Source organism: Rousettus aegyptiacus, unplaced genomic scaffold (assembly GCF_014176215.1).
Source record: "Rousettus aegyptiacus isolate mRouAeg1 unplaced genomic scaffold, mRouAeg1.p scaffold_m13_p_2, whole genome shotgun sequence".
Classification (NCBI taxonomy): domain Eukaryota; kingdom Metazoa; phylum Chordata; class Mammalia; order Chiroptera; family Pteropodidae; genus Rousettus; species Rousettus aegyptiacus.
In genome coordinates, this window is record NW_023416295.1 from 84,979,703 (window position 1) to 84,998,879 (window position 19,177).

Consider the following 19,177-nt stretch of genomic DNA (forward strand, 5'->3'; position numbering starts at 1 on the left):
ATACCTTAAACTTACACAATGTTATATGTTAACTATATCTCAGTAAAGCTGGAAAAAAACTTGATTGACAACTCTGAGAAGGAGGCAAGAGCTGCTATCTTCATGAAACAAGACATAGGCTTAGAGAATGCTGTGACCAGGTCATAGGTAGTTGGCCTGACATGTAGGTTTTTGCCTACAGACTAATTATAAAGATGAGGTTAAAGCTGTGAAACAGTTAAAAAACTGTCAACCTCCTCAGTTTTTGAGGGAGGGTCTGGACTTGGTTCTGTTTCAGGATAAATGTTTGTGTTGAAGACTGTATTTGTACCTGGCACAGTCAACTGGGTAATTTACTGTGATGATGAGACTAAGGAGGTGAGAGCCAATTCAGAAGTGACACTTAAGCAGAAAGAGATCATTGGTGAGGATGCCACAGTGTGCTGACAAAAGGTAAAAAGGAGGACAGTTCCTGGAGTTATAGAATAGTATCAAAGGTGACATTCCAGTCCAGGGTAGTCTCAGATGTGGAATCAGGGTGAAGGGGACACTAGAGGCATTTCCATGCAGTGGTCCCATTTTATAGTTAGAGAAACCGAGGTACAGTTTGGGGAAGAAACTTTTTCTCTTAAGGAGGCCCAGGAGTCCCTGGTGGCCAGAGGCAGTGATACACCAGCAGTATAGGAAGATGTGGCTGTCATGCCAGCCTAGAATTGTTCCTAAGCTTGAGAGTCCCAAATGGCAGAAGCCGAGATCAGTTGGAGGTGCTGTCCATTAGGAGAGTGATTTATTCTTCCTGGATGTGGGTATAGGGAGTGAGTGTGGACAGGAATGAGAGTCCTCTGCAGGGATGGTAATGGGTCAATGCGTCTGGGTCTGGGTCTGCTGATAGAGAGAGCCTTCTGCCCAGGGTGGGCTATGTCCCCAATATGGGGTGTTTCAGACATCTCAGACTAAAGAGAAACTGGTGGAAGTAGGAGAAGTGTTCTAGAGGGATGATCTGGACCAGAAGCCATAGTCAGGAGTCCTCTGGGAGTGACTGTGAGATAAAGAACCCAGTGGACCCAAGGAGAAGTTAGGATGTCCAGGGTATGGACAGTAGGCTTTAAAACCCTCTTACTATTACAGAAAACAACATAGGACAGGATCTGTATACTTCAGCACTGGCTGATGACTTGTGCAGATGTGCTTACCAAGGTAAGTAGATAATGTATTTAAAAGACAAATGTAAATGTAAAATAGGGTGATAATACCTGCCTTATGGTGTACTCATTTAATTCTCTCAACAACCCTGTTAGGTAGGTACCACAGTATTAATCCCATTTTCCAGATAAGGAAACAGGCACAGAGAAGTCAAGCAACTTACCCATGGTCACAAATCTACTAAGCGGCCAACCTAGAACTGGAACCCAGACAACATACTATTAACCACTTCACCAGCTCAATAAAAGTCTCCATTTACATAAATTTAAGCATAAATGTCTGAGTACTATGTTGAAACACTAAACCTGCATAGAGAAACACATGAAAGTATGGTGATAGATGGATTTCAGTCAATTTTCACTTTTCCCCTTATGTTTTTCTGCACTGTTTGGACTTTTTTTTTTTTTTAGGGTGAGCATGTGCTATTTGTACAACTGAAAAAAAATTAAGAAAAAAAGAAAAAACACTCTTGTTCAGTCAGTTTTCCACATACCAGATGGCTCAGCTGGTCTGGCCACCATGGGCTTCAGAAGCCCAGCTACAGTGGGCAGGTAGATTTTACCCACAGATCTCCCTGGAGGACTTAGGCTAGCTCAAGACTTTAAAAATATGATAAAGAGATTCGCTGAGAATGAAAAAAAGATGGCTCTCTGTATGATTGCCTTAGGTGTAATTATATACTACAAACTGTGCACACTATCCAGCAACACTGAATCCTTCCTTCCTTCTTTTGATAGGGATAGGGGAAGTTCCTACAGGACTATGCCTGGTCTTTATTCCTTTCTTCCATATGCCAGTTTGGCTGAGCATCCTTGGTGCAGCCCCCAGTGATCCTTTCATGTGTTAGGTCTTTGGATGGGAATATTAATGGTGACTGCTCATGCTAACTGTAACTAGTTACAAGGAGAAAATTTTAAGATGTCCTAAATTAAATTACAGCAGGCTGGAGGGTGGAAGGAAGAGACAAGGGGTTAATTAGTTAACAGCTGCAGGGCAAAACCAACAAATTACTGCTTTCTTTTTCTTTCTTCTTTCTTTCTTTTCTTTTCTTTTCTTTTTCTTTTCTGGGGGGGGTGGGGGGCGGGGAGGGGGGCGAGTGGAGGGAGGGAGGAGGGAGTTCTTCTTCTTTCTTTTCTTCTTTTTTTGTTTCTTTCTTTCTTTCTTCTCTCTCTTCTCTCTTCTTCTCTCCTCTCTCTCTGTTTCTCTTTCTCTCTCCTCTCTTCCTCTTCTCTCTGCTTCTTTCTTTCTTCCCTTCCTTCCTTCCTTCCTTCCTTCCTTCCTTCCTTCCTTCCTTCCTTCCTTCCTTCCTTCCTTCCTTCCTTTCTTTTTTGGCTGAAAGAATTCTTATTACTTTTATGTATGGAAAACGTTACAGTGTACTCAGCCCAGTTTGGTGGTCAGTTCTTTAACCTTAAGCTTTTCCAGTTTGGCAATACGAGTCACCAATTTGGGGCTCAGGACATTGCCTCCCAGTGAGGACAGATCTTATCACATCTGTTGTTGTAATTGGTCCTGATAGCTTCCACCAGTTTAGCCAATGCTCCCTTGTCTTCTGAGTTAACCTGTGTTAAGGCAACAGTGGTGCAGGTCTTCCTGTGGACTAGACCCCCAAGTCTGTCCTTCCCTTTGACAATGTAGTATGGAGACTCATCTTACGGCACAGGACAGGAAGACAACCAACTTGATGGGAGCCACATTATGTTCAGTCACTACCAGCTGAGCCTTCTTGTTCTCCACTGAAGTGATGACAGTATTAACTCTTGCTCAAAGGACAGGTGCTCTCTTGGGGACATCCCCTTTGCTGGCAGCATTTTTCTCAGCCCAGCCAACAATCTGCTGCTTCTCTTGCTTTGTCTCTTGTCTGTACTTGTGGGCCAGCTTAAGCGATTGAGTAGCTGTTTGGTGGTCCAAGGTCTGGGTGAACAGGTTAATCACAGTAGGCACTTTCAGGCACTTACAGAGAACAGCACTTTGCTACTGTAGCCGAATGTAGCAGGGCCAGTTGACAAAGCGGGTAACATCCCTTTTGGGCTGGATGTCCTGTCCAATGCCAAAATTCTTGGATATTTTCTTAAATAGGGGATTTACCACCTTCTTGGCTTCCTGCTTCTTTATGACAGCAGGGGTGGGGACTATATTCTTCCCCTTGGCCTTCTTTCACTTAGGCATCTTGGGCAGAGGGAGGAAAAAAGCACTGCTTACATTCTTGAGTGTATATTGGTATTCTGAATTAACTTCCAGGTGGCTATTTCTGCCATTATCTAAAGAAGACAGCCAAGCACCACTGACCCAGGAGCCTCCCTTTATTTGCTTCCAAATGAACTTTACAGATTGTTGCCCACAACCAATCCCAAAGAGCAAACGCTTCTTCCTTACAGATTCTGTACCTATCCCAGAAGTAGTCCCACTTCACCTTCTCCTGCCCCCTTTCAAAACAACTTACATATTTCTTACCCCTACTTGATGTACCAAAAAAAAAAAAAAGCCCAATCAACTCCAAAACAGTGGATAGTTGCCTTTTCTACCTGGTGCTCCTGCTGGTGGTTAGACTTCATGACCCAAGATCTGGTCCTTTCTTGGCTAGCATATGGACCATAAACCTTTCTTTCAGACAATTTTTGGCTGTAAAAGTTTTTTGTTTAACAATCTCCATGTAGTGGTTATGTACAATATTGAAACTGTAAAGAATGGAGCTTCAGAGCAAGTGGGCACCCCGTCAGAGGAGGAGTCATGGGGGATAGTAGAAGTGGGACAGGAATGAGCCAGACTTGGGTGGGGTGGTTAACATGATGGGTGACAGAATCTGGGTTCTGGTGACAAGGCAGAGAAACTCCCAGTCTTTTTGGCTTTCGGACCCACATAGATGATGATGCCCTTTTTTGAGGTGAGGTGTGGAACAACAGGAAAGGCGGTAATCCAGGCTTGGGTTTGCAGCGTTGGAGGTGCCTATGGGATATGCAGCAGAGATGTCTCGGTGGCCATGGGGTATGCAGTTGTGGGACACAGGAGAGAGTCTGCTCTAGGCCCACCTGGGAAATTATCAACCAATTGAGTGAGTGAAGACAGAAGGGCAGAAGAGCATTCAGGTTGGTTTAGCTCACACAGAGAATGAGGAGGGAGATCTATGTGTATCTTAACTCTCAGTAATGTGTAATTCTGGGACTTAAAGACACTGCTGCGTTGGGCAGAGTGGGACCAATTTATCATGCTCATTGGCATTTATCTGGCAGAGGAGAAGAAAAAACCAAGAAGGAAGACCTGTTTGTAAGCAGCTTTTCTTGAATATGACCCAAATCACCTCCTGTCTCATTCTGTTGGTGGTGTAGGGACCAGAGTATGCTGCCCCAAAATGTACTTCTATGAGAATTATTCTGAGAAACTGCATACAGAGGAGTAGAAGTTACCCTTTTGTAAAGGAAATTTACATATAAAAAGAAAATCTCTATTTGTAAGGGTGTCTCCCTCTTTGTACCAGGAAGAAAAGTTTCACTCTAAATATGAGAATCTTATCAATGGAAAAGACACTGACTTAAATCTGCAAAACATACCTTACTTTTGTTTATTCTGCTTATCCTGGTTTCCTTCCAATAATTTCTACCACCCAACACCCTTCCATCTTTGACTAAGCTAATGATAATATTTAAACCTTAATTCTAAGCCACCCTTTTACGAGTTACTCCTTTTCCCATGAGTATCTCCCATGTATATATGTGTTAAAAAACAAAATTCAACTGAGTAAATTTTAAAAGTCTTATTGGCTTTATTTAATGAGTGACAAATTAGGTAGCATTCCACTTAGCCTACAGAAAGAGCTCTAAAGAGCTGTAAAAAATAAAAAACTTTTATATGCAGAAGGGAGTAAGACAAGGAAATTATACTAGCAAACAGTGGATTGTTTGTAGCAAGGTCTTTTTAGGAAATGGCAAGGGTCTATCAAGCAGACAACATCACTAGTACTGACCATGAAATTTCAGATTGACTGGTTTAAGATTTAACTCCTGGAAGAGGTTGAAACTGTAATTAAGTTAGGTATTAAGTCTTGGTTTGATGATGTGAGGTTTAGTACAAATAGCTCCATTTTGGGCCTTTTGTCTCTTTTTTAACATATGAAATACATATGTTAATGAACTTCTGAGGGGGTGGAGGGAGAGAGAGAGAAAGAGAGAGAGAGAGAGAGAGGGAGGGAGGGAGGGAGTGAGGTACATGTGTATGTTCGGCGGAATGAAGGAAAGGAAAGAAAGAAAGAAAGAAAGAAAGAAAGAAAGAAAGAAAGAAAGAAAGAAAGAAAGAAAGAAAGAAAGAAAGAAAGAAAGTCTCCATTTCAGGCTTTTATTCTTTTTGGAGGTAGAATCTGGAAACCTAGTACTGACTAGCCTCATTGTCTCCTCCCAGTAGGCGGGGAGCTTGGTTCCCCTTTTTCTTTCTTATATGGTGTTTCCAGAACTGTCATGGCATCATATACATGATGAGACCTGCAGTATTTGCAATGTGGATGAGATTATAATGATATTATAATTAGCTGAAGGTCATGTCTTGGCCAAAGAAGGTATCTAAGCTGGAAAAGACTGGGTTTGGCTTATCCCTCCTTGCTGGAGCTAAAACAGGGGGAGGTCTGAAGAAAGGAAAAAATTTTGAAAGACATATCCTGGAAGGGGAGGGGTTGTTCCAGGGCTATCTATCCCTGCCTCAGAGGGAAAATTATTTTTCCACCCTAGCAGTAGGAAAGAATTACATGCCCAACCTGGATGCATGAGTCTAAGTTATGTAGTCTTGGCTGAGTGATTCTCTCTATCTATATCTCAGTGTTGATGGAAGAGGGAGCATGAACTTTTGGTGGGCAGATAACTTTTGCTGTGTTAGACACTCAAGCCTTCTGCTGGCGTTAGTGCATTTACACACTGACACATTGCTGAAAGGTGCTAGAGCTCTTTCTCATTTTCTCCTTTCCTCTCTCTCCCCCCACATTTACCCTTCCAAATTTTTCTTTTTGCTTCTCAAATCCAATGCTCAAGGAAGAGAAAGTTTTTTAATGCCTTGCTTGTTATTAATTAGCCCTATCGATTAATTATAACTTAATGTGGGGGCAAAAAAATAACCTTGTTCCCACTGCTAGGTAGTTAGATAGCTATGAGCAATGCGAGTGAAGGCCCAGATCCCTAACCATAGGAATGACAACACTGATGGCCCAACCCAAAGGCTACCCCTAGGGCCCCCCCCAAAAAAACTAATTTTAAAAATAACAATACCCCTACATCCTAGAGTACAAGGGAATAAATGACCATAGTGTAGAAACCATTTTAGGCCAACCACAAACAATTATATAGTAAGGAGTACTCTTACCTTCTTTTCATCTCAACCTCATTTATACCATCATTATAATGTTATGCATATGCCTGGAAGGTCATACATCTAATTATATAACAGACTGAATTATGGGAGGCACATGCTCAGTTGACAATAGGTTATACAACAGCCAACTTTCAATCAAAATGACTTCACATATCAATCAGCTTGCACCACCTTTGTAACCATCGACCACAACCCAGATGTAAGACAGATCTCCCACATCTACCAGACTATAGCCCTCTCTGGTGCTTGAAATGTACTTCAATAAATCTCACTTTTCTTAATCTTCGCTGATCTGTAATTCTTTTCTGTGTCAGTGGAAAGGACTGAGGCTCCCCTCCCTCTGCCAAGTACCACTGGAGCAACAACAGATTTAGATTGTCCCCAATGGTTACGCTAGCTTCTAAGCTGGGCAAAGAGTCAAATTAACATGAGATAAATTAAAAGGAGAAAGTGTTCAAAAGTTATTATGGATGTATATTTGGGAGTATAATAAGAAATGAGACCTAAGGTTTCATTGGGCAATTGAGGCTTATATGCCATTCTGGACAAAGAGGAAGGGGGCAAGTGTCTAGGATTTAGGGAAATTGTCAATTTACAGGTAGATAAGAAAGAATAAACATGTGGTAAGTAAATTCTTGCTGGGCCACCCAGAAACAATGGGATATTGAAGGAAGTCTAATAGATAGGCTTTGTAGGTTTCTCCTAGTCTGCCACACTTAATTCATAGGTGATAAGGTAAATATGCTAAGGTTCTCTTTTGAAGCAGATTTTCCTATCTGACTCTGTTTAGGCAAGCAAAGGTAAAGGGTCAAAGATTCTTTCTGAGTCTTTTATTTCTTAGTAATGAGCTTAAAATCAATATCCCAAAAGGCATATTTTGGGGCAGCAAAACTTTGGTTCTACTTACTAGGTACATACTATGTAGCAGGTACTGTGTTGCCTGGGTAAGAGTTTTCTGGAATAGTAGTCATGTTAATGTGGACAGTTAAGTTGTGCAGGATGTTTTAATTTTACTTATATAAGTGTGTGTCAATGCAGAAAGGCTAAAATCTGAGTGACGTAGTTAATGCGATAGGACTAAAGGGTAGCAGAATATGCTACCTCAGAATATGCCTCTGGCATAATGATTATTTTTGAGAAACTGCAGACACAGGAGAAGCTTTGAAAACACAGTAGAAGTTAATTTTTGTCAAAACAATTTACATTTACAAAGAAAATCTCCATTTGTAAGGGGGTTTCAATTATCATGGGTATTTCCATGTACACGAGATATATATATTAATAAACTTCTGTTTTTATTTTGTTTGTTAATCTGTCTTATTATAGGTCTTAGACAAGAATTTAGAAGGATAGAGAGAAAAGTATATATCTTTTCCTTCAGAATTAAGATTTCAAATCATATGGAATGAAGATCTCAAATAAAATTTAATAGTATTTAGTTTGTAGACAGAGAAGGGGCCTGCATGGTGAGCCTCACAACTCAGAGAATGAAAGTAACCACAGAGGATGGTCTGAACATAAATTTTTTTTTTTGTATTTTCTTCTTTTTTTTAAATTGTATTTATTTTTAGTTTCAAGTATGCAGCACTTTGGTTAAACATTTATATAGTTTACAAAATGATCCCCCTAATTGCTCTTTCTCTCCTCTGGCTCTCCACCTAGCCAATACATTAATATTAAATGCATTCCCTATGCTATGCTCCCCATCCCCATGACCATCCATCAGCTACTAATTTGTACTTCCTTAACCCTTCACCCCATTCTCCCAGCCCCAAACCCCCTTCCTCTCTGACTGTCTCTAGATTGTTCCCTATATTTGTGAGTATGTTTTTGATTAGTTTGTTCTTTTTGTTTCTTAGATTCCACATATATAAGTGAAATCATATAATATTTATCTTTCTCCATCTGACTTATTTCACTTAGCATAATAACCTCTAGGTCCATGCATATTGTTGCAAATGGTAGGATTTCATTTTTTTAATCGCTGACTAATATTCCATTGCGTATATGAACCATAACTTCTTTATCCAATCTTCTGTCGATGGGCATTTAGGTTGCTTCCATATTGTGCTGCCATGAATATAGGGGTGCATAGATCTTTACAAATTATTGTTTTGGTTTTCTTTGGATGAATATCCAGAAGTACAATTGCTGGGTCAAAAGGTATATCCATTTTTAAATTTTTTGAGAAACCTCCAGACTTTTTCATAGTGGTTGTACCAATTTGCAATTCCACCAACAGTGTATGAGAGAGTTCTCTTTTCTCCACATCCTTGCTAACACTTGTTGTTTTTTAATTTATTGATCATAGCCATTCTGACAGGTGTCAGGTGATAACTCATTGTGGCTATAATTTGCATTTCTCTGACGATTAGTGACCTTGAGCATCTTTTCAGATGTATATTGGCCATCTATGTTTCCTCTTTGGAGCAAAATCTGTTCAGGTCTTCTGCTCATTTTTTAATTGGATTTTTTTGTTGTTGAGTCGTATGAGTTCTTTATATATTTTTTGATATTAACCTCTTATCAGATGTATCGTTAACAAATATCTTCTCCCAATCAGTTGGTTGTCTTTTTGTTTTGTTGATGGTTTTCTTTGTTGTACAAAACCTTTTTAGTTTGATGCAGTCCCATTTGTTTATTTATTTATTTTTGTTTCCCTTGTCCAGGGAGCTATATCCAAAAAGAAATTACTGTTAGTAGTATCAGAGAGTTTATTGCCTACGTTTTCTTCTAGACTTTTTATGGTTTCAGGTCTTACATTTGAGTCTTTAACCCATTTTGAGTCTATTCTTGTATACAGTGTAAGAAGGTGGTCCAGTTTCTTCCTTCTTTCCTTCCTTCCTTCCTTCCTTCCTTCCTTCCTTCCTTCCTTCCTTCCTTCCTTTCTCTCTCTCTCTCCTCCTTCCTTCCTTCCTTCCTTCCTTCCTTCCTTCCTTCCTTCCTTCCTTCCTTCCTTCCTTCCTTCCTTCCTTCCTTCTTTCTTTCTTTCTTTCTTTCTTTCTTCTTTCTTTCTTTCTTTCTTTCTTTCTTCTTTCTCTTCCTTCATTCCTTCCTCTTTCCTTCCTCCTTTTCCTTCCTTCCTTCCTTCCTTCCTTCCTTCCCTCCCTCCCTCCCTCCCTCCCTCCCTCCTTCCTTCCTTCCTTCCTTCCTTCCTTCCTTCCTTTCTTCCTTCCTTTTATTTCTTTCCTTTTTTGCATGTATCTGTCCAATTTTCCCAGTACCATTTATTGAAGAGATTGTCTTTACCCCATTGTATATCCTTGCTTCCTTTGTCCTATATTAAGTGAGCATATAGGCGTGGATTTATTTCTGAGCTCTCTATTCTGTTTCATTGATCAATGTATCTGTTTTTATGCCAGTATCATGCTGTTTTGAATACTGTAGCCTTGTAGTATAGTTCGATATCAGGCAATGTGATACCTCCAACTTTGTTCTTCTTTCTGAGGATTGCCATGGCTGTTCAGGGTCTTTTATGGTTCCATATAAATTTTAGGATTATTTGTTTTTGCTTTCTGAAAAATGCCATTGGTATTTTGATGGGGATTGCATTAAATCTATAGATTGATTTGGGTAGTATGGCCATTTAAACAATGTTGATTCTACCCATGAGCACTATATATGTCCATTTATTTGTATCTTCTTCAATTTCTTTTTTCAATGACTTATAATTTTCTGAGAACAGGTTTTTTACCTCCTTGGTTAATTTGATTCCCAGGTATTTTATAATTTTCGATACAATTGTAAATGGGATTGTTTTCTTAATTTCTCTTTCTGAAAGTTCATCATTGGTGCATAAAAATGCCACTGACTTCTGAATATTAATTTTGTATTCTTCTGCTTTATTAAATTCATTGATCAGTTCTAAGAAATTTTGGTGGAATCTTTAGGGTTCTCTGTATACAGCATCATGTAAATTGGCAAATAACAAGAGTTTTACTTCTTCCTTTCTAATTTGGATGCCTTTTATTTCTCTTTCTTGTCTTATCACTGTGGCTAAGACTTCCAATACAATGTTGGAGAGGAGTGGTGAAAGTGGGCATCCTTGTCCTGTTCTTGATCTTAAAGAAAATGTTTTTAGCCTTTCCCACTGAATATAATGTTAACTGTGGGTTTGTCATATATGGCTTTTATTTGCTGAGGTATGTTTCCTCTATTCCCACTTTTCTGAGTGTTTTAATCATAAATGGATGCTAGATTTTGTCAACTGCTTGTTCTGCTTCTATTGAGATGATCATATGGTTTTTATCTTTCAATCTGTTAACATGGTGTATCACTTTAATTGATTTGTGGATATTGTACCAACCTTGCATTTCAGGAATAAATCCAACTTGATCATGGTGTATGATATTTTTAATGTATTGTTGACTTTGGATTGCTAACATTTGTTGAGGATTTTTGCATCATTGTTCATAAGAGATATTGGCCTATTGTTTTCTTTTTTTGTAATGTCTTTTCTGGTTTTGGAACCAAAGTAATGGTGGTCTCGTAAAAGGAATTAGAGAGCCTTCCCTCTTCTTGAATTTTTTGGAGTAGTTTGAGAATAGGTGTTAATTCTTCTTTGAATGTTTGGTAAGATTCACCTATGAAGCCATCTGATTACTGATTCAATTTCATTGATGGTAATCAGTTGATTCAGATTTTGTTTCTTCTTGACTCAGTCTTGGGAGATTGTATATTTTTAGGAATGTATCCATTTCTTCCAGATTGTCCAATTTGTTGGTATATAATTACTTGTAGTATTTTTTTTTAATGATCTTTTGTATTTCTGAGGAGTCCATAGCAATTTCTCCTCTGTCAATTCTGATTTTATTTATTTGAGTCCTCTTTTTTTTTTCTTTGATGAGTCTGGTTAAGAGTTTTTCAATTTTGTTTATCCTTTCAAAGAACTAGCTCTTGGTTTTATTTTCATTTGACTCTAGACATCTTCTGATTTCTTCCTTCATCTCATTGATAACCTATTCATTGTTAAGTAGCATGCTATTTAGCCTCCATTTTAACTTTCTCAAAGAACTAGCTCTTTATACCATATATTTTTTCTATTGTTCTTTCGTTTTCAATTTTATTTATTTCTGCTCTAATTTTGGTGATTTCTTTCCTTCTGCTGACTTTAGGCTTCATTTGTTCTTTCTTTTCTAGTTTTTCAAGATTGAGTGTTAGGTTGTTTATTTGGGCTCATTCTTGTTTTTGGAAATAGACCTGTAGTGATATGAACCTTCCTCTCATGATTGCTTTTTCCATGTCCCAAAGGTTTTGATATGTCGTACTATGATTATCATTTGTTTCTATGTATCTCTTGATCTCTCTTTTTATTTCTTCTCTGACCCATTATCTTCAGTAGCATGTTGTTTAATCCCAATATATTTGCGGTTCTTCCAGATTTTTTCTTGCAGTTGATCTTAAATTTCAAAGAATTATCAGAGAATATGGTTGGTATGATTTCAACCCTCTTATATTTGTTGAGGCTATCTCTGTGTTCCAGTATGTGGTCAATCCTTGAGAATGTTCCCTGTGCACTAAAGAATGTATAAGCAGCCCTTTTGAGATGAAAGGCTCTGTAAATATCAATTATGTTCAGTTGGTCTAATGTGTCATTTAAAGATGTTATTTCCTTATTGATTTTGTTTGGATGATCTGTCCACATCCAACAGTGGTGTATTTAGATCCCCTACTACAATAGTGTTTTGGTCTGCTTCTCCCTTTAGTTCTGTTAGTAATTGCTTTACACATTTTGGGGCTCCCTGATTGGGAGCATAGATATTAATAAGTGGTCTCTCTTCTTGATGCATGATTTCCTTTATTATCATGAAGTGTCCCTCAGTATCTTTTTTTACCTTTTTTATTTTGAACAATATCCCAGTTGAAATTTGGACACTGAGTCTGAATGAGAAAGCTGCTTAGAAGGGTGGAAACTGTAGGCACCATTTCCCGTTATTGTTGCAAAATACTGGGTCATTTTGAGCATAACTCTAAACAACTTCAGCTGGCATTCCTGCAGTATTCTTGTATGTGGACCTTAAGCCCCTCCTGTTGGAGGGAATTTCTTACCAGCTAATGCATCAATGCTAAAGTAGTGAAAATAAGAGTTCATGAGACATGTTTTGAAAACACTTGTTTGAGGGTAGGGGAAGAGGAATAAGGTGGAAGCCACCTGAAAATAATGTACCAATAACCAGAGAATCACATGGAGATCAAGTGAACACCTCATGGGATTCACATTGAAATCAAGGAAGACCCCACAGGAATCTGGTGTCTACCAGATGACTAGTCTTATTGCTATGGGTATAGGTTTTCACTTTACTTCTTAGAATGAATCAGGCTTTAGAGCATGAAACATTTTGCATTTGAGTTTACCTTGTAAATGAGACAGGTGTGGTGTTGTGTTTTAAAACATAAACACAATTTACCTTAGTTCTAGCAGAGGACTGGGTACTGAGCCTTGGACTTCCATCAACTTTTTTATTTTACCAAGAAAGTCTTGTGACCGTGTGCCAAGTCCTTCACCTACAGATTCGATAAGTAAAGTTAGGCTAGATTCTGTGGGCCAATGTCTCCAGTCTACTTCCTGGAAATAGGAGCAAAGTTTGGCCATCCTTCAGAGCTCCCAAACTGAGTTTTTAAAGAACAGTCCAGGCTTTGTGCCAGGATCTTAGTGCTGACACTATTTCTCTTGCCATGGGAATGGCTTGGTGCTATAAGGTATGGTCACCTTTCAATAATTGTCAAAAAGGAAAATTGGTGATATGAGACCAGGTTGTACTGAATGCACTGTTAAGATGACATAGGGTTGGTGCCACCAGGGCCAAGCTTGGTGTTTATGGGCCTTGGTCTTCAGACTGGACTATGTTACCAACTGGATGGTGTTGACATTGTGAGCATGGGGCTTTAACTAGTTCCTTTCAGGTGGTCCAGGTTTGGTTCAGATTTCCATAGTTTCCATTGTATTTTTTTTTCCATAAAGAAGGCTTTTACTGTGTGCCTAGGACTCTAGACAACATTTGTTCACAGAGGACCTGTTAGGGAAAGACAGGCTTTGTGCCTTGGGCCCTTGTCACTAATCCATATCATCACAAGGGAAGGTGATGTAGTGCTCCATTTGTAGTGATGAGTGCATATCAATAGAATAAATTCAAATAAACACTGAGGAATCATTAGTGTGCATGGAACAGAAGGTGGCCGAGACTGATTCTAAACTGATCCCCAATCGAATGTTATGTCCATATTACAAATCGTACTTGAGGTTAACGGTATATGCAGGCAGTCAATGATCTTTAATTTGTCTCTAGTTTTGTCAGCTTGTCAAGAAAATTACCTTATGGCCATGGAGGCAGCGGTCACACTTTGGCATTGTTGATAATTGAAAGTGAATGGGCTGTGAGGAAGTGATTGGATAGTGGTGGAAACAATAGTCACTATTTTGCTGTATTGTAGGAAAACTGCTAGGTCATTGTGAGGATATCTCTTGATGGTGGAAAGGACGGCCGCCTCAGAATTTCTGTATAACAAACCTCAGACTACAAATTCTCAGAAGGACTGGCTTAACCACCATGGAAAGAAAACTGAAATATTGACATTGAGGCAGTTCCTTCAACGTGTTCTGAAAAGTCTTCTTTTAGCCTAGTAGAGAAAAATGAGGTGGAAGTTCCCTGGAAATCTCGTAATAAGAATTAGGGAATCTTATGATATTCATGAGGCTTTCCCTCAGATTTCACGTGACTGTCAGGAAAAAGGCCTGAGGGCATCACAGGGAGATCACATGACATTGGGGTGATGGTGTGGCACTCACTTTTGAGTTATCTTCTACATTCCTTGGTAAAATTTACATAAGCGCTGAGAAAATGAGAGTACCTGTGTAACTTAGAAACCTAATGACCCTTCAATTGAAAGGTTCTGTCTGCATGAAAAGATTCACTTGAGGACAGCGTCGTAGGCTAATAGACAATTGGTGTTAGTTAACTGGCCTTAGGTTTTGTCTGTGCTCAGGCAATGTGCTTGAACCCAATGAAAGAAGCTGTCACACATTAACCGTGTCGAAATTTGGAGCCTGAGTCTTATTGATAAAGCTACTTTAGAGCGGTGGAAAGTGTAGTAGCCATTTTGCCATATTGTAGCAAAAATGCTGAGTCATTTTGAGCATAACTCTTAATGGCTTCAGGCGGGACTCCTGTACTATTCTTGTATGCGGACCTTAGGCCACTACTGTCCAGAGAGAATTACTTAATGGCAAATGCATCAATGATGAAAAGTTGAAAATAAGAGCTTATGAGATGTGTTTTGATAATACTTGGTTGAGGATAAGAGAAGACGAATAAGGTGGAAGTCACCTGAAAATCATGTAGCAACCATTATGGATTCACGTGGAGGTCAAGTGAACATCTTGCAGGATTCACATAGGGATCAAGGAAGACCCAGTGGTAATCTGTTGTCTACCAGGTTGCTAGTCTTATTCCTGTGGCCATAGACTTTCCCCTTACTTCTTAGAATGAATCAGACTTCTGTCTGTGAAACGTTTTGCACTTGCATGTACCTTGTAAATGAGACTGACATGGATTTATGTTTTCGAACACCACTCAACTTACCCTAGATCTAGATGTCTGGTTCTAGGGCCATGGACTTTGATTGACCTTTTTTTCCTACCAAGAAGGTCTTGTTACTATTTGCCAAGTCCTCTATCTAAGGATCCATTAAGTAAAGTTAGGCTAGATTCTGTTGGTCAAAGTCTCTACTCTACATCCTAGAAATAGGAGCAATACTTGGCCGTGCTTCCAATCCCCCCATCGAGTTCTGTAAAGAAAAGTTCAGTCTTTGTGCCAGGTTCCTTAGTGCCCACACTACCTTCTCTTGCCAGGTGAAAGGCATGGTGCTGTAAGTTATGGTCCACTTTAAAAAATTTTTGAAAAGAAAATTGGTGATGTGGGACGAGTTTGTGTTGAATCTAATGTTAAGATGACACATGGTTGGTGTCTTCAGCCCAATTTCTATCATAAATTCTTTAAAGAGAGGATAATCTTGAAGCCATGCACTGAATCCTCCATTCTTCCTCCTCTTAGGAGATGACAGCTTGGTTCTGTAGGCCAAGGTGTCCACAAGAGTTTCTGATAGCATGGGCCAGGTTGGTTATCTGTGGGCCTAGGTCTTCAGAATGGAATTTGTTACCAATTGGGTGTCTTAACATTGTGGGCCTGGGCCTTTAACTAGTTCCTTTTAGGTGGTCCAGGCTTGGTTCAGATTTCCACAGTCTCTTTTCTATTTTTGTTTCCATATAGAAGGCTTTTGTTGTGAGCATCGGATTCCAGGCAACATTTGTTTACAGAGGACAGGCTTGAGACTGTGGGCTTATGCCTCCCCTTCTGTCTTTGTTGGGCAAAGTTAGAACAAATGCTGTGGGCTAATTTCTCAGATCTACTTCCTGGAAATAAGGGGAGAAATTTGAACTGCAAACCAAGGTCAGCACACTGGTTCCTAATTGGAAATGCAGGCAGGAGACAAGGTCCTAGGTCTCAAGACAAGACTCTCTTACATGAGTACAGGCTTGCCCTGTGGGTTAAGTTCCCCTATCTACTAGTTTTCAGAGAGGACAGGCTTAGTGCCTTGGGTCCCAGTTTGCCTTCTACTTTTTGTCAGGAAAAGACAGTCTTTGTGCCTTGGGCCCATGTCACCAATCTACATCCTCACAAGAGAATACTGTGTTCCTGGTATGCAGTCTATATCTTTTGAGTAGAAGGCAGTACTGTTACTTGAAGATCAGTCTCCTTTGCTTTCAGTAGGAATAGACAGCTTTGATCGGTGGGCCATGCACTGCATATTAGTTTCTGTCACAGTGTCTAGGATGTTGGTTGTGTGAGTAGGTCTTTAGCCTAGTCTGTTCAAATTAGACAGTGGTAACCTTGGGAGTATGGCCCAGAGGGAGTCAAGGTAGGATCACCTGCCCACTCGTGGGAAACAGGTACCCATCAAGAGACTGGACTGTATGAAACACAGGAAGATCATGTGACAGATGGGAATATGTAGTGTTCTCTTCATAATAAAGAGTGCATATCACTTGAGAAAATTCCCATAAACACTAAGAAAACATTTGTCTGCACGGAATAGAGGTAGTTGAGACAGCTTCCTAACTGACCTCCAATCGAATGTAGTGTTCACATTACAAATTTTCCTTGAGGTCGATAATATATGCAGGCAGTCAATGAATCTTAATTCATTTCAGATATTGTCTGTTTGTCAGGAAACCTGTTTTATGGCAGTGGAGATGGTGGTCACACATTGGCTACGTTGATAATTGGAGGTCGAGGGTCTGTGAGGTAGCCACTGAATAGCCGTGGAAACAACAGCTGATATTTTGCTGTATTGTAGGAAAAATGCTGAGTCATTGTGAGGATACTTCTTCATGGCAGAAAGAATGGCTGCCTCAGAATTTCTCTATAGCAAACCTCAGACTACAAATTCTGAGAGGGACTGGCTTAATTACCATGGAAAGAAAGCTGAGATATTGACATTGAGGCAGTCCCTAAAATGTGCACTGAAATGCTTGTTTTAACCTAGCAGAGGAAAATGAGGTGGAAATCACCTGGAAATCTTGTAACAAGAATTACGGAATCTTGCGATATTCACCAGGCTTACATATGGGATTCACGTGACCATCAAGAGACTGGCCTGAGAACATCACAGGGAGATCATGTGACATTGGGGTGATGGTGTGGCACTCACTTTTGAGTTACTCTTCTACATTCCTTGGTAAAATTCACATAAGCACTGTGAAAATGAGGATACCTGTGTAACATGGCCACCTAACAGCCCTTAAATTGAAAGGTCATGTCTGCATGAGAAGACTTGCTTGAGCACAGTGGCATAGGCTAACACACACTTGTCGTTAGGTAACTGCCCTTAGACCAGTTCGTGACTTTGCCCTTCCTACCTGTTGCCTCGATGTGGCTCCTTCTTTATATTTTCAGATACATATGTATGCTCAGCTGGATTCAGGTGATTCTCCATGTTGATTATTCCATAATTGGGTTGTAATTTCAATGCAGACCTGGGAGGAGGTGAACCCTGCTTTTACCTAGTCTGCCATCTTCCACTATCTCGAACATAAAAAATTCTTAATTAAAAGCAGGTCATGGTGATGAAGAATTTTCTACTCAGATGGCTAACCTTGTAATCAGCTCCCTGTTCTGCTTCTGTAGACATGCTTGCCATATAGGCCGAAGGGCAGGGTGACCTCAAGATCAACTGAAGTTTCACCCTTCCCTTTGCTTGTTCTGTCTAGATAACAGATGTATTGTCTAAGTTCCTGCCTGAAAATCTCATGCTCTGTAACTGCCTGTAGCCTATAGCAATTCGTGCGCTCTGTAACCACCTGAGGATGAATTAACCAATCAGCTCATGCCAATTGTAACTGTGTGGATAAGTCCTATAAAAGTAAGGTTATCCCTGAGCTCAGGGCCCAGATCTTTAGAGTGCTAGCTCTTCTGGGACTGCCAGCATGATAAATACCTGATTTCCCCAACTCTTTGTGTGGTGCTTGGTTTTTCGCCAGTCTGATTTTTTTGCAACATTTCTGGAGGCCGCAGTGAGATTCTAACCATGCTGGCACTTTGAGCTGCTGGACTGGTGGCTTGACCAGGCTGGGCCGGAGAGGATCTGAGATGAATGAGAAGGCATGCCATCTGACGGTATTCCGGGTTCTCTTTCAAACTGGTGCTCTGACTCTCTGGATGGCCGAGCCCTGATCAGACTCAAAGGAGAGATGGACTAACTCACCAGGAATAGCCACAGGATAAGGTAAGGCCCCAGGGCTCAGCACCCCAGTCAGGTCCCGTTTTCAGATGGAAGAGGAGCTTGATCACCTCCTAAAGTCTTCAGTTAGAAGACACTGGTCAAGGTCTTCCCGGTGGGTGGGGGGGCAGGGGGAGGAAGACAAAGGTCAGGGCCTTCCAAAAAGGGGGGAGGTTTTAACATCTGGTCTGTGAATGTGTGAGTAAATGAGTGACCTAGCAGGTTTGACTCGGTTAGGTACAAATTTGTGGCTCTATGACTGGGTACCCGTCAGGTCTGCTAAAGACTACGGAGTCTGAGAGGATTCATCTATGATTCTGTGATGCACAGCATATGGTCCAGGGAGGCATTGGACTAGTGTCCGGTCATAAGTCACAAAGCTGAGTCTGCTATGGCCAAGCATTACTAAAGCTCTTTTGGGACACGGCCAGACAAGCACCTGAGTGGTCTCCTCTTTGGAGGAGGCACCCACCCTTGTTCGTCTTTGTGCCACCAACACAGGGTGGGATATACAAGGAGGGGAAACAATTGATTACTGATTCAGCTTAAGGATTGTCTATCTCCAAATGGCCCTTTTGACATAGGGGCCCTCTGTCAAATTATTTTCTTGAAATTTTAAGGTCTATTTCCTCCCTCCATTATAAAGCTCCCTACGGCAATATGAGTGGTTTCCTCTAAGCCAACTGTCTTAAATCGTATGTTGAAAAATTTTAAGAAGGTTTCCCAAGGTATTATGAGGTCAAATTGACCCCAAGAAAACTTATTCTTTTTGCGAGCTTGAGTGGCCTGCCTTCAGGGTAGGATAGCCTTTGGAAGGGACCCTGGACCTCCCCACTCTTAGAGCTGTATACCTGGTAGTGACAGGGACCCC

General features: G+C 40.3%; 1 long non-coding RNA gene and 1 pseudogene across 1 annotated transcript; one reads left to right on the top strand and one right to left on the bottom strand.

The window, feature by feature from the left end:
* The first annotated feature begins 284 nt into the window (after window positions 1-284).
* On the top strand, window positions 285-18,296 carry LOC107515615. The gene is made up of 3 exons (XR_001598050.2): window positions 285-432; window positions 1,108-1,176; window positions 18,068-18,296. It is a non-coding gene; the product is annotated as an uncharacterized LOC107515615 (long non-coding RNA).
* Window positions 2,563-3,351, bottom strand: LOC107515614 (annotated as a pseudogene).
* Window positions 18,297-19,177: the final 881 nt, after the last annotated feature.